General features: G+C 44.9%; 1 long non-coding RNA gene across 1 annotated transcript; it reads right to left on the minus strand.

The window, feature by feature from the left end:
• Positions 1-666: 666 nt before the first annotated feature.
• Positions 667-1,956, minus strand: LOC140214081 (uncharacterized). Its single transcript, XR_011890999.1, has 2 exons — positions 1,885-1,956; positions 667-835 (listed from the first exon to the last, which is right to left on the minus strand). It is a non-coding gene; the product is annotated as an uncharacterized lncRNA (long non-coding RNA).
• Positions 1,957-15,026: the final 13,070 nt, after the last annotated feature.

Here is a 15,026-nt window from a genome sequence, read left to right on the forward strand (position 1 = left end):
CTCTGGTGACTTGTCTTTTTCAGAAACAATTCGCAGGATGCTCTACGTCTACCCAGTCCCACAAGTGCAAAGCTTTAATGGTTTTCATCGACATGCGGCACTTTAGAGGTGCGCTTTAACAAAAACATTCAAAGGCAAAGCCTTATAAGAATGCCTGAAGAACGATGCACATGCTAGAGAGAGAGAGAGAGAGAGAGCTGCAAGCACTCGTGAGCCTTCGTGCTCATTGTGTCTGGATACCTTGCTGCTCCTCCAGCTCTTGACGTCCCTCTTGCGATTCACGGGTGCCGCCAAACATCAATGCAGAATATGACAAAAAAAGGGGCCAGCCGCTCCAAGGGCTGCCCAACCAATCATTTCCCGAGGTCATCTCAAGTCAAGAGGCTTCACAGAGCGCAGCATGAGGCCTGCCTTACAGCCGCGAGCTCGTTCTGGCCCCCCCCTGGCCAAAATGCTTTTTCCAAATTGCAACCAAAGCATGAGGGACGTCAACAGGCCCATGCTGGTTCTTTTCCGGACATAAAAAACAATTTCACACAACGGGCACAAACAAGGGCATACCAAAATCAAGGGAAAAAAAAGACATGACGGGCCAGTGCCAGCTGTGAAGTCTGCTCTCACCTGGTCATAGTTGCGTCTAAAGTTCGAAGGAGAGGAAACGTTGCCTCCAAACCTCATCATGTCGGGAGCCATGCTCCCGCCCATAAAGGGGAGGTTATGCTGTGCCCACACGGGGCCACAATTCATCATTGGACTGAACTGTTGCTGGCAGAGACCAAACGGTGGCATTCCATTCTGCCAGGGGCTATCAGGAGCGGATCTTCTCGACATGATACTGCAAGCAAAAGTGTGGTCCGACGTCAAGTGCTGCACGAGGCTGGACTCTCGAGGGAAAGAAAGAGAACAGACATTTTATGTCGGCTTAGCAGGATGCTATGAAAACGCTTTAAACATTTTGTTTTGCAAGCGAATGATGCAAGCATTCCCTTAAAGCTCATTTGCATGGCGTGGCCAGCTCAATTTCAGCCATTCCAAAGATGTCAAAGCAGGCAGCCATGGCGAATAAAAAAAAGCAGTAATAAGTAATTAAATAAATCTTGCAGAACACACTTCGTCGTATGCTGGCACTCGAATCACTACAGCCGCTGAAGTGAAAGCTTGCCCGCAATCACGAGCGTACCGCTTACAAATTTCTCGCACGCGACGCGCTCTACATTACGGCAAGAATGATTAAAGTAGCGTAAATTTCTTGGTTCGGCCAGAGAACATGCGTCACAGCCACTGCATTGACAGTCAAAAAGGCTGTCCAAATCATAAAGTAACGAGTGCGCATGACGAGCAAGCATGGCTGACCGAACGGCCGGTTCGAATGATGTACGGCAGGCCGTCTCACCGAGCGCTTGCCAGCGAAGACTGATCACTGCAGCCGCTGAAATGGTAGCTCCTGTGGACGATATCTTACATGTACCGCTTATCCCTTACAAAACTTTATGGCCACTACGAATGGACACCAGAATTTTCAGCTGCCGCCGTTACCACGACCACAGGCTATGCCACAGGATAGCTGTTCTTTTTCGTTGCTCTGCATTCGCAACTGTAAATGCTACCGGCTTCACAGTAATTTAATCCAAGGTAGCATTACTATAGCTACTAATGAGATCGCTAAAGTTAGCTCAGCCCCGGTAGAAATCGATCAACAGAAAAATGCGCATGCATTTTTTGTTTCCTTTAGGCCTACCGTATATCTCGCGCACCACGATATAGTAGATTTTGGTGCACCAGTACTATACTACTGCTGCACCAAATCCTAGGCCGAATCAAGCCTTAGTCGAACTGCGTGTCAATAATACTAAAGACACTGAACTCTATCAGAAGTGTTCCTACCAGTTGAACTCCAACGCAACGAACCGTAGAACCACGACGACCGGCAACTGCACACTGCACCAATCGAACCTATGGCAATAAGAAATTACACACCACTCTTCCGCAGGGCGGTCACGCTTTGTCGGTAGTGAGCTTGGTTTTACAGCGAAACTGTTAACCTCTCGATGGTCGGCATTTTTAGAGCGAAAGCTGGATATGAATAACCTTTCGTAGTTTTTTCAGCGTCAGGCAACATAAACGGACTTAGCGATTTCTAACAATCCCTTACACATCGGGTTTCACTGTTTGCATTGTGTGTGATCAGGTACGAGTGCAGTGCGGTGGCGCAGATGCCAGAATGCGGAATATATTAGAACGCTCGCCTTGAACAATAGCGTGACGCCAAGGTTATCGCAGTATATAAGCAGGAAAGGTATCGGTGCTAAAAACAGCTGCGTTATCGATGCAGCGGACACGTACACTTCGTACACCCAAAGAACAACATGAGTACGAGGAGCCCCAGAGTGAACACCAATGAGAATGTAAACGGCGCCGGCGTGAAACGACCACCAAACAAGAACGTTCCCGCGATGCTGAACGAAAGCGAAAATCGTATACCCGGGCACATGACGCCAGACTCGCTACGAAAAAATTACAGCCATTCCACTCTCTGAAGATGGAATGGCAGCGAAAGCACTTTGCTTTTCGTCTGAGAGCTTTGACTGTCGTCAGCTTTCGCTGCTATTCCACCTTCGCACAGTGGAATGGTTGTCATTATTAGGTGTCCGTCCATGAACAAAAATTATCATCCTCAGCAATGGCTCTTAACTTCCTAAAGCAAACAAAAATGCATGGTTCATCCCCCTCGTAATGCAGAGACTGCAAGCACTTGAGAAATTCAAGCGAACACTGCATACATTCATTGGAATCACGCATACAACGTACAAAACGGCGTACGTTTCAATACAGAACAAGCTCAAAACAAGCATCTATACTCATCAGCAATGGCTCACACCCTCGTAAGCTAGAAAAAATGCAATGGTTCATACCCCGCAAGCAAGCAAAAAATTCAATGACTCATACTCTCGTAAGGCAAAGACTACAAGCGCTCCGCAGTCAAGTGAACAGTGCATACCTTCGTTGCAGACCCTCCTCAGCAGTAGCAGTGGTGGTTTTACAACACGTTCGCTGGACATTTGCTTTCTTGCTCATTCCTCACTGATGGCGCTTAGCCACTACGGGGGCTTGGCCAATAAGCCGGTGGTTAGAGGTTAGAGGGAAGCGGAGACCGAAAACCTTGAACGGAAAAATTTAATTGGGATGATGTATAACGTTCATGTTAATTAAAAATATAGATTTACTTGGCAGACATAGAAATAAAAATTTTTTGTAAGCTGAACGACCACTTTTTCAGGGCCGGGATGGCGCGTCTACTTCTTTTCGTTACACCGTGGGCTATAGTTGTTTCATTTCTTTGTGCGAATAAAAGAATCGCAACATAACGCCTTGTTTTCAAGACGGAAGAGAATAACGTTTAAGAAATGTACGCGTGCAACAAACCATGGTAGCTTGAACTTCTGCGGCAGGTTTTATGTGCGCGATGCGTAGAGTTTCACATCGAGATTTCTGAAGAAGTTCTAGAGAACATCGGGGTAGTCATGGCCAGTATGTACTTTCCTGACAAATGGGCGTGCATTCGTTGAGAAGCCGAATTGAACAGCCATACTTTGGGATTGAATCCAGGTGCGTGCCAATCTTCCTACCTCTGCATGGAAGAGTTTACAAGTAACAAATTTATTAAGACAATTCGAAGCACAAAAGTAAATTTTGACATCTTTATGGGGAACCATCAATGATTAAAAGAGCTGCTTAGTATTAATCACTCACCTTGCATATTTGGTTTATGTTACAAGCAGTCGTTTTCGCATTATAATTTCTAGAAACCGTGGGCTAATAGAAATTTGTAGATGAATGAAACTAGCTGTTGCGATATAAACAATTCGAGATCAAGGGTAGCTTGGAATCTATAATAGTCTAATATAGAATGTTTATTTCAATATATGTGGTGCATACGCTCCCCGAAAAGCCAGAGGGAGGCCGTACGTAGACATCAGCGCTCGACATCCGTGTGTGATACTATGTGGCGCCATTTGTATTCGAATATATTTTTGAACTGTCCGCAATTATTTACATCCAGCAAGCTTCTAATGCAGCCTAGTGTTTAACGTATACACTACGCAAACACCCATACGATTAGTTCTGGCACATCAAGCACTTTGCAGTACGCATTTATTTATTGTTTATTAGAAAAACGGTATTTACAAGCCCAGGCAAAGAGTTCGCTGTGTGATACCGAAAACGCAGGGCATAAATCGACTTTTTTGTATCTTGAGTATTTTTCTGTATTTGATGATGCAAAAGTTGCATAAAATGCACTAGAACAAAGGGTTATGGAGTGGTTCAAGGGGATTACACAGACGCCACACCGAAAATCCAATTGCACTGGAACTGTAATTTAATCGATCATCAAACTATCGGCGCACCAAAAGTGCTTCTCAATTTTCGCGTAAGTCATGCAACATCGCTATTGAATGCCCGTTTTTGCAAAGGAACTCCATATATTCAGCTACATAATATTTTGACTGCATGCTGTGTCGAAACAACAACAGCACGATCAGAATATAATGATGAAATCCTCCCATAAGCAAATGAATTTAGAAAGAGTGGGGGAAAAGGGTGGGAGTTAAGAAATGTCTGGAAGGATGCGTAAAAAAAAAAAATTGATTGTGGCCATTGTGCACGTCTGCAAAAACTCCCGCAACAGGCCCGATAACGTGAAGCTTGCTAAGTTATAAAAAATTTGGCGGAACCAGCCTGAACGGAAACTGCGAGATACGCGTAGGATTATGGAGCGGTTGGCGTGGTACGGAATGTGTTATGCGTGTGATGGTTATGCTAATGGGGTATGAGCTATTTATTTATATGTGCCTGAGGAGTACGCACAGACATGCATATATTTACGTTTCAGGACATATACATACCGCAACACGCCGACGGCCATATAATGCTACGCGTATCTTTAATACTTCCGGTATAGGGAGGTTCCGCTCAATTTCTTTGCGCGATGCTACACGCGGTATAACCAACGCGTAAATGCCGTCATACGCAGCGGAGGGGAAACGGGCGCGCTTGCATGCGCAATTAATGAACGAGTCGCACATGCTCCGATTTTGGGTCGTCTTTAGTCACCTTCCATCCTCATTGGTCGCGTGTTTAACGGGGCGTCTCATCCTGGCTGCTATCCCTCTATTCGTATTGGCTGAGGCATTTCTGGCCTAGGTTTAACGCCTGATTTTAACGTGGGGCGTATGGGGAACGGAGAAAGCGGACAGGCTTGCTGAATCTTACTCGCCGGCGCGCCTCCTGGTATCGCGCACCATAAGTCGCTGTACTCTGGATGGCAGCTATGAACCTCGCTCACAATGCTCTCAAACTGTGCCTTCTCGCCCTGTATTACAAAAGGGGTTTCCTTGCTTCACGTGGAAGTTTTCGATCTACTCGCTATATAATGCTAGGCCTTACAAATTTATGCCCAACACCGACTCTTACGCAGACGCACTCTGAAGGAGTGTGACAACAAATTGTGTAGAAACTTCTAATAGATAATTTATATATAGGGATGATCGTGTTCTCTCTATATGTGCATGGTGCCGAAAAAGAAGACATAAGAAAGGCTGCTTCAGGCAGGCATGCTTACATCCAAAAATTGCGATAAAATTAGCATTCGTGTTCTTTAGGGCCGCGTATACTGAAGCAGGTTTCTGTCTGGTTCATCCAGGCCTATTTCTTTTATTTTTATTCGATTGTTGTTAAGAAATTATTGCTCGCAGATGTATTTTGCTTTTAGAGGTTTGATAGGGGTGATGTTTAACTGATTATAATATTCACTGCTGCTACGTAATAGAGCTGGTAGAGCGGCGATTGGTGTTATTTGCCAATCCACTCTTACAGGAAATGCAACAAGTTGTCAGTTGACAAGGGGTGACGAATAACACGAAAGACAAATCTCATCGGGTTTCCGTTCTGTTGGTCTTGCCTAATACTTCTAGCCTGCGTAACAAAATAGAAGGTATGTCTTTTGGCCACCCTAATGTCCTCGGTATTTTGTGTAGAATAACACATCTCTTCCTCTTAAAGCTTGTTCTGGAGAGCATGCTATGTGTCAGTAGTCACATACAGCTCTAACCCTGTGCTTGGTTAGAGGGACCTCTTTTAGTAGCAGTTATCAACTACCAGCTGTTATGATGTATCAGTCCCAAAAATGTGGAATAAAACACACTCTGTATTATATCAACTGCGCTGACAAGTGATACTGAGTTGCCTTACCCTAAACATAATCTCGCTGATGAAATTTTCTGCTGATACGTCCATTCTGCAAAAATCAGTCGAGAGGCAAGTGCTGGCCACACCACTGGGATATTCATACCAATTGAGCGGAACGTTGCGAAAAAGTTGATATGTACATGTTAACGTCATTCAAGACGAACAGTGTGTGAAAGAGAGAGGGAGAGATTTTTTTATGGAGCCCGGAAAGGGGTGGATCTCCTTGGTAGGTACAGCCTGTCCAGGACATCATCGGTGGTGGCACCACTTTCGGCTCCAGCGATCAGCTATCGCTCATCCTCCAATCCGGCTGGTGAGCGCCATCTCCCACTAAGATGTAAAACGAAAGACAATGCCAAATTCAACCCTTTGCTTAAAAGCCTCTTTCAAGGCCTTGTGTGAGGTAACATAAACTCTACCTTTCTTTCTTACGCTAGGGCAGCTCAGCATGCATTTCCAGTGTCGCCACATCAATCATCATGTCCGCTCAACGGAAAAATAATATTTAAGCTCAATACGTATTTCAACTGTTCAGATATTGATTATCAGATTTCGCAAGCGTATAAAATACTTATGTCCAATGCGGATTCAAACTATCACGACTTTAATTATGCTGCGTGCCGCTGATGGTGCATATGCGCATAATGTATAGATATTAGGTCAGCCAATTTGAAAGTCATATTTATTCACGCATTGATCATCATCATCATCATCATCATCATCACCACCACCAGCCTGGTTATGCCCACTGCAGGGCAAAGGCCTCTCCCATACTTCTCCAACTACCCCGGTCATTTATTAATTGTGGCCATGTTGTCCCTGCAAGCTTCTTAATCTCGTCAGCCCACCTAACTTTCTGGCGCCCTCTGCTATGCTTCCCTTCCCTTGGAATCCATTCCGACACTCTTAATGACCATCGGTTATCTTCTCTCCTCATTACGTGTCCTGCCCATGCCCATTTCTTTTTCTTGATTTCAACTAAGATATCATTAACTCGCATTTGTTCCCTCACCCAACCTGCTCTTTTCTTATCCCTTAACGTTACACCCATCATTCTTCTTTCCATAGCTCGTTGCATCGTCCTCAATTTAAGTAGAACCCTTTTCGTAAGCCACCAGGTTTCTGCCCCGTAGGTGAGTACTGGTAAGACACAGCTATTATACACTTTTCTCTTGAGGGATGATGGCAACCTGCTGTTCATGATCTGAGAATGCCTGCCGAACGCACCCCAGCCCATTCTTATTCTTCTGATTATTTCCGTCTCGTGATCCGGATCCGCCGTCACTACCTGCCCTAAGTAGATGTATTCCCTTACCACTTCCAGTACCTCGCTATCTCTTGTAAATTGCTGTTCTCTTCCGAGACGGTTAAACATTACTTTAGTTGTCTGCAGAATAATTTTTAGACCCACTCTTCTCTTTGCCTCTCCAGGTCAGTGAACGTACATTGCAATTGGTCCCCTGATTTACTAAGCAAGACAATATCATCAGCGAATCGCAAGTTGCTAAAGTTTTCTCCATTAAATTTTATCCCTAATTCTTCCCAATCCAGGTCTCTGAATACCTCCTGTAAACACGCTGTGAATAGCATTAGAGAGATCGTATCTGCCTGCCTGACGCCCTTTGTTGGAATTTTGTTGCTTTCTTTTGGAGGACTATGGTGACTGTGGAGCCGCTATAGATATCTTTCGGTATTTTTACGTACGGCTCGTCTACACCCTGATTCCGTAATGCTTCCATCACTGCTGAGGTTTCGACAGAGTCATACGCTTTCTCGTAATCAATGAAAGCTATATATAGGAGTTGGTTATATTCCGCACATTTCTCTATCACCTGATTGATAGTGTGAATATGGTCTATTGTTGAGTAGCCTTTACGGAATCCCGCCTGGTTCTTTGCTTGACAGAAGTCTAAGGTGTTCCTGATTCTATTTGCGATTACCTTAGTAAATAGTTTGTAGGCAACTGACAGTAAGCTGATCGGTCTATAATTTTTCAAGTCTTTGGCGTCCCCTTTCTTATGGATTAGGATTATGTTAGCGTTTTTCCAAGATTCGGGTACGCTCGAGGTCATGAGGCATTGCGTATACAGGGTGGGCCAGTTTCTCTAGAACAATCTGCCCACCATCCTTCAACAAATCTGCTGTTACCTGATCCTCCCCAGGTGGCTTCCCCCTTTGCATAGCTCCCAAGGCTTTCTTTACTTCTTCCGGCGTTACCTGTGGGATTTCGAATTCCTCTAGACTATTCTCTCTTTCATTATTGTCGTGGGTGCCACTGGTATTGCATAAATCTCTATAGAACTCCTCAGCCACTTGGACTATCTTATCCATATCAGTAATGACATTTCTGGTTTTGTCTCTTAACGCATACATCTGATTCTTGCCAATTCGTAGTTTCTTCTTCACTGCTTTTAGGCTTCCTCCGTTCCTGAGAGCATGTTCAATTCTATCCATATTATACTTCCTTATGTCAGCTGTCTCACGCTTGTTGATTCGAAAGTTCTGCCAGTTCTATTCTAGCTGTAGGGTTAGAGGCTTTCATACATTGGCGTTTCTAGATCAGATCTTTCGTCTCCTGCGGTAGCTTACTCGTATCCTGTCTAACGGAGTTACCACCATTCACGTATTACACAACTTAAACTCTTAACTGATGATGCAGCTAGCCGTGGTCTTTAGGTAATATTTTACAAGCGTACTCGCTCTTAATTCGTAGTGAGCCCGCCGTGGTCAAATGTTATTGGGGCATATTGTCATCCCTTTTTTCTCGCGGCCCGAATCTGTTCACGCCATTTCTGCCTCCTACATGTCGAGCACGAGCGCGCCATAGCGAAGGAACCATCAAAATTTTGAAAGTATTTGCGACACGGTTGCAATTCGTATAATCCGTGATAAGCATATGCTGAAGCTGGGAGGATTATGCCCATAACTGTACACTAGGCGACCACAAATGCGAGCACCCCCGCTCGGATCGACAGACGTACTGACGAGCTAGACCTGTATGAATGACAAACAGGAGGCTAATTTCAGCTCCAATCATCACCGACGCGACAACGTGCCACCTGCACACGTGATACGTGCATGATTGAGGAATGGTTTCTTTCCTGTGCAGAGCAACACCATAGTAGGGCTGCTGGATTGTCCTGTTTCAAAGTAATGTTCGCCATTGGTTACTATCACATGTTTTTATTACACTTCGTTACCTACATGTAACGTTACATGCGGTTTTAACAAGCGACCCTCTATGTAGCTTGAAATGAAAGGCTTATCATCTCAGTAGACATGGGCAGTGCGTTATTGAACAACCGCCACTGCGGTTTTCCTGTGCGGTCACAGCTACAGAAATTATTATTTCCAATGCTGATTTAACCAGGCAATAGAATTGCCTTGTCGCTCACAATATGAACACGTGCCAATGACACTTCACCCTAAATTCCGTGTTGGACCAGAGCGAAAATTCGGAAAACTTGTTTTGTGTGAAATAAAAGTAACTAATAATTCGCGGCATCAATTTCGCTTGTTTATTAAGCGTGACATAGTGATAAACGGGAGGGACGAGGGTTTACAAAAAAGGAACGACTTGTGTTTATCGGCATTGTATTTATCGGTTAGTCTCAAACGCCCTCCTTACACTGGCGCCATGGTCGTAGGTTACACTCGCAGCAAATGTGAAGATAATGACGATGTAATGTAATCAAAGCGCAGTATATGTTCCTGAATAAAGATAACTTGCAAAAAAAAAAGCAGTTTCAATGGTTATTACAGGCAGCATTTATATGACCTTCACAGGAATACCATGCTCACTAAACGATAAATTTGTGCAATGAAATGTTTCAGACAGTTCGCAAAAAAAGAAATAAAGTTCACAGACTTGGTCACGCATTATTTCAGTTTTTACTGTATTCCTGACAACTTTAATTCTAATTACGTACTGTTCTCGATAAGAAAACGTTTAGAAGACGATAGATGCACGTTAATAATATGTCACCACGCTTTTGTTTGCGCAAAACAGGCGGATGCAAAATAGTACATAGGGATGACCTTGTTGTTGTCATTAAGACACACCAAATTCCTTTCCGTGTAAACGAATTTGAACGCACACAAATATAATCGGAATGCGCCGTGCTTGTTTTTATATAATACATTCGGTGTGCGTCCTTCCTGCTGCGAACCCGTAATACACATCTAGTCTCTTCTTTCGCTTTTGTCTGACACCGTCGTCTGCGATAATCTGAATCACGGATCAGAATGACACTGGCGACATGTGTTTCAGCCGCAATGCAGATGGAAGCGAGAAGGCAGCGACGTGGAGAAGAAACGGCTAAACGCAGCGGCCAAGGCTTTCGTGTAAAGCAACGATAGTCGCTCGCTCGTTACATCAAAGAACACAGCCGACGAGGCACCAAACGACAAGGAAGCACGCGAAATCACATCACAAGAAACCGGACAGAACCGGGCTCTGGCCATCGGTAAGCTCGATCGCGGAGAAACAATGGAAGGATATAAAATTCAAAGGTGAAGAAAGGACAGAACATGCGAGCCGTATATCTAAGAAGGTGATATAACGCCATAGAGAAATTGGCGTTTTCTCGGGGCCGATGGCAAAGAGGAAAAAGCACTGAAAGCTGCACACGGGGCATAAACACAGCGGTCGCCATTCCGTCTTGGCGTATCAGAGTCGAAGCAGCTGCCGTTCCTTTGTGACGCCAAACGTCCCACGTTCTCGGGCACTGCAGTTTTGTTATCAGCGTCATGTTTTCTCGTCTTATTGATGCTGTAGAAACTCTGTCTGCTTTTGCTTGCCTGAGAGCGATGGTGCGATGGCTTCGGTCGGTAATGGTCGCCACAAAGATGGATCGAAGAACGAAAGGTGGGGAACAATGCCTCAATGTGTTGCCGTTCCGTTTCTTGCCTGCTTGTGTTTTGCTCGTCTTACTTCAGCAGAAAACGTTGCATACTGCACTTTCGTGTCAACATACAGCAACGCAAAATTTTTCTTTCAGGAGTCAATAAAGAAAGTGTACTGAAGTTTATTCCTGCCATTCTCGCTGTTCAACAGGGAGTATTGTTCAGGGTCTGAAGTACTCAAGCATTTTTGTTTACAACGACATAGCAATACTGAGCGACAGAACTTGAGCAATATTTTAAGACGTTTCTCGCATACCCTGCTATAAACTGGCACTGAAGTAATATCACGTAAACAATCTTCCGTTCCGGTCACTTCTGTTTGTACATGGGAACTTATTTTTATCACAGAACGCCTGAGACATCTTTTTTATATTGCATTTATTTTCATTCCTAGTGCCTTTCGACTGGTTCGTACCGTATTAACTCAAGAAAATTGTGCCACGTTAGCTTCGGCTATCCGCTTTGTGCATAATATTTGCATTGCACTTAACTACGAAAATAGTTAGGGCACAGGCTTGGACGAGTTGGTCGTGGTTCATAACGGTGGTGTTTACGTAGCGCACGAAAGTAGAAACCGAAGGGCCGAGACGACTGAAGAGCGCTAACTTCCAACTGATCTTTATTTGCGGAAGAGCATAAGATATACTCATCTCTGTCCTTCCTTTCCTACTTTTCTGCGCTACGCAAACATCGCCGTTATGTACCAATGTGACCTTGCTGATGAGGCAGTTTTAACCTAATTTAACGTTGTGTATGAATGTTTGTCAATGCAAAGTAGCAGCCAGAAAGGGATTACGTTTCCAGGTTCACTTTCTTAAACACTGTAGCTGTAAAAGTCACCGATTTTTAGTAATACTACGAAGCAATGAATTGCTTTAGGCACTACTCCTTAGGCTTTATAGTAAGCGTTTTTTGCCGGCAATGCACCAGCCATGTTTTACAAACAATGCCGTTTCATATAGCTTCCTAACATGCTTGATTGTCCCCATGCTGTTGAAAAAAAAAATTCGCCGGAGAATTCATGGCATTATGAGGTGCATCATGTGTCAAGACCACTTGACGCTGTATTTAGGACAATAATCTGCCGAGGCGCCTGGAGGACGTCCTGGATTTCAGTATGAGGTGTCAACGGTGCCAATTGCAAATCATTCCCGAGGTTAACTTGACCGTTTGCGTCAAGAGAAACATCACTAGCTATTTGTTAGCCAGCAGAGTCATGTCTTCCAGGACTTTAAACACGTGCCTCTTGCTGCGTCATGTATCCGACGCCATTGCGGCTCCGGTTATTCGGCTTGGTCGAAATGACGGTTTGCGCTACGCAGATTTCTTTTACATTGCGTATATTGTAATCCAACCAAGTGTTTACACTCTTTTCCATATCGCGACTATAGCTGCAAGAGGTTATTGTCTGTAGTGGGCGGACCTTCTTTGACTTAACGTAAACAGTGCCTTTATTTTTAGCCTTGACGATTGTTTTTCTTTATTGGAACCATTGTGGCATCCTCTGTTTCTTCTAGTGCAATGCCGAAGGCTGTTCTGACAGTGACCAAGTGGACATCGTATTTATAGCTGTCATGGCCATTTGCAGTCATAGAAATGGAAATTAAGATAATTGGCCCCCAGCTCTCTGTGCGGAGTAATAAGTTTTTATTGGTTCGAGTAGGCAACGTTATTTTGAGGTTTGTGTTGGTCGCCTAGCAGTTTGTGCAATTGATTTAAGAGAGCCTGGCGAACAGTGGAGGGCAGCCGCGGTAGGCTCATTCCCCTCTGTGGTTCGTGCTCGTCTGAGTTGCTACGTGGTAGAATGTCTGAATGTAACTTCATGTTAACAAGGAGGCCCATTTCATGCAGTAACTGCGATTCACGTCTTTCATTGTCCATTTACGGGTTCGAAAGAAGCGTGGGCGTCACTGATAGCGACGGACGGGAATTACGTGAGGTGATGAAGCATCTGTGCTCCGAAGGATTTCGTCGCGCTTCTGCAATCTTCAATTTGTAATGTGAAATGAGATAGAGGACAAGAAAACCCGCCAAAAACAGACAGTTCCTTACCGATGAGCTCTGTGGCAGCTGCCGGACCTCGTGTTGAGTAGGACATATCGGTTCGACTATAATTCAAGGCTATAAGGTGGGTATCGTTCGTAAGCACACGTAAATGTCCTCCCTCTAGTAAATGGCGAAAGTGTGAGTGGCAAGGCACACGCCCAGGGTCTCACGACCAAAGGGGCTGCCCTTTGTTCACGCCAGCTTAAGGGTCTCAAAATAACCAGATACTTTGCCATTCAGGCATGTGCTGCTACAGGGCTGCGCCGAAAGACGTCCAGATTAGCGAGCATAATACCGTGGGCTAAGGCTACTATCAGGGTACTGAAAATAGACGCTACCATGCTACTCCATCCAAGAGCCTCAATTTCGGCTTTCTTGATGGACAGCAGGTTGATTTAGACAAAGGAGTTTGTGTAGTTCGCCAGGTGCTATTGGCTGCGAAAACATCTGGATAGCCTTGGCGTTGTCAAACGTCTTCGTGTCTAGGTTGTAACAGCAGGCCTCGGGATTGCACGGCATGTACACAGAATCAATACTTTTTTGGGGTATATAACGAACAGGCAGTCGTCAGGCAGGGTCAACTGAGGGTGCAGGTTCTCTGCATGTTTTTTATATATCGGAAGAGTCATTAGTAGATCGTATATGTATCGCAATGCGGAGTGTGGACGCTGATTTAAATCGCCTAATGTGATGTTCAAAGACCTGGACAGCACTGCGAAACTCCAACACCATATTTGTAAGCGCCGGTACTTCAGTTCTTTGACACGGCTACACGATGCCAAACAACGCAGCAAACGATACAAGAGAGGACAGGACAATGCACTTGTAGCATGAGCAGCAGCATCGGCGCCGTATCAGAATTACGCCGACGCTCGCGTCTACACGACGCACGCACCGGCACAGGCTAGCTTTCAAGATTTAACAAAAAATGCTACCCTAAGAGATCGGTCGTATCGCTTTGCTCTGTCTCTCTCTCGCAAGGTCAAGACTCCACCCGTCTGCGCGGTCGCTCGTCGCCACAAACTGATACCAGCAAGTGGGTTTATTTTGAAACCACAATATATACGCGGAAGAAATTGTAAAAGAAGAACTGCAAACTAGGACAAGCCAAATTTTTGTGGTGTCTGTCTGATTGTCGCCCACCGTGTTCCGCCTATGTGATGTTTTTGGGGAACAATATATGTACCAACCAGAATATTGTGACACAATCCTCAACTGCAGAGGCAGAGTAAGGTACGGCATTGTCCGTGGCGAAGCATCGGTAAGCACTACCCATCTGTGAAGAAATTAGATTTTTTCGCTAGCTGGAGGACGCCAGTCTTCTGCTAACAATTTCCGTTGAAGCGCTACGTGAACAGGCTTTGCGTAAATCAAGGAACAGTGAAATAACGCTATGTATTCACTCACGAGAGCCACTTGCCACCACGATTACTAGGTTCTCTAGTTTCTCAGTTAAAACCGATATCGTTTACACTTCCGGCTAGCGCATCCGACAGTAAGGCATGTTTAACACGGGCTCGTGGCAATCAGACTGGCACCACGGTGACAGGCGGCGGGAGGTGGACGCTATAGCCGACAGTCGACTGCCGAGCACTTCGATTCCTGAACGAAAGTGAGTGGATAGCAAATTTTGCAGGGCGAAGACCTGCTTGCAAAAAAAAAAAAAAACAAATATTTGGGGTGCAATTTTAATATGGGGACGGATTACCACCGACGCTATTTAGGTGGCATACATGGGTTGCATACATTATGAAATCATATATTTTTTTTCGCACGGCACCGCACCACGCCGACACAAGCGTCGCCGCGGTCTACGCACCCCCATGCAT

This window comes from Dermacentor andersoni, chromosome 11 (genome assembly GCF_023375885.2).
Source record: "Dermacentor andersoni chromosome 11, qqDerAnde1_hic_scaffold, whole genome shotgun sequence".
Lineage (NCBI taxonomy): Eukaryota > Metazoa > Arthropoda > Arachnida > Ixodida > Ixodidae > Dermacentor > Dermacentor andersoni.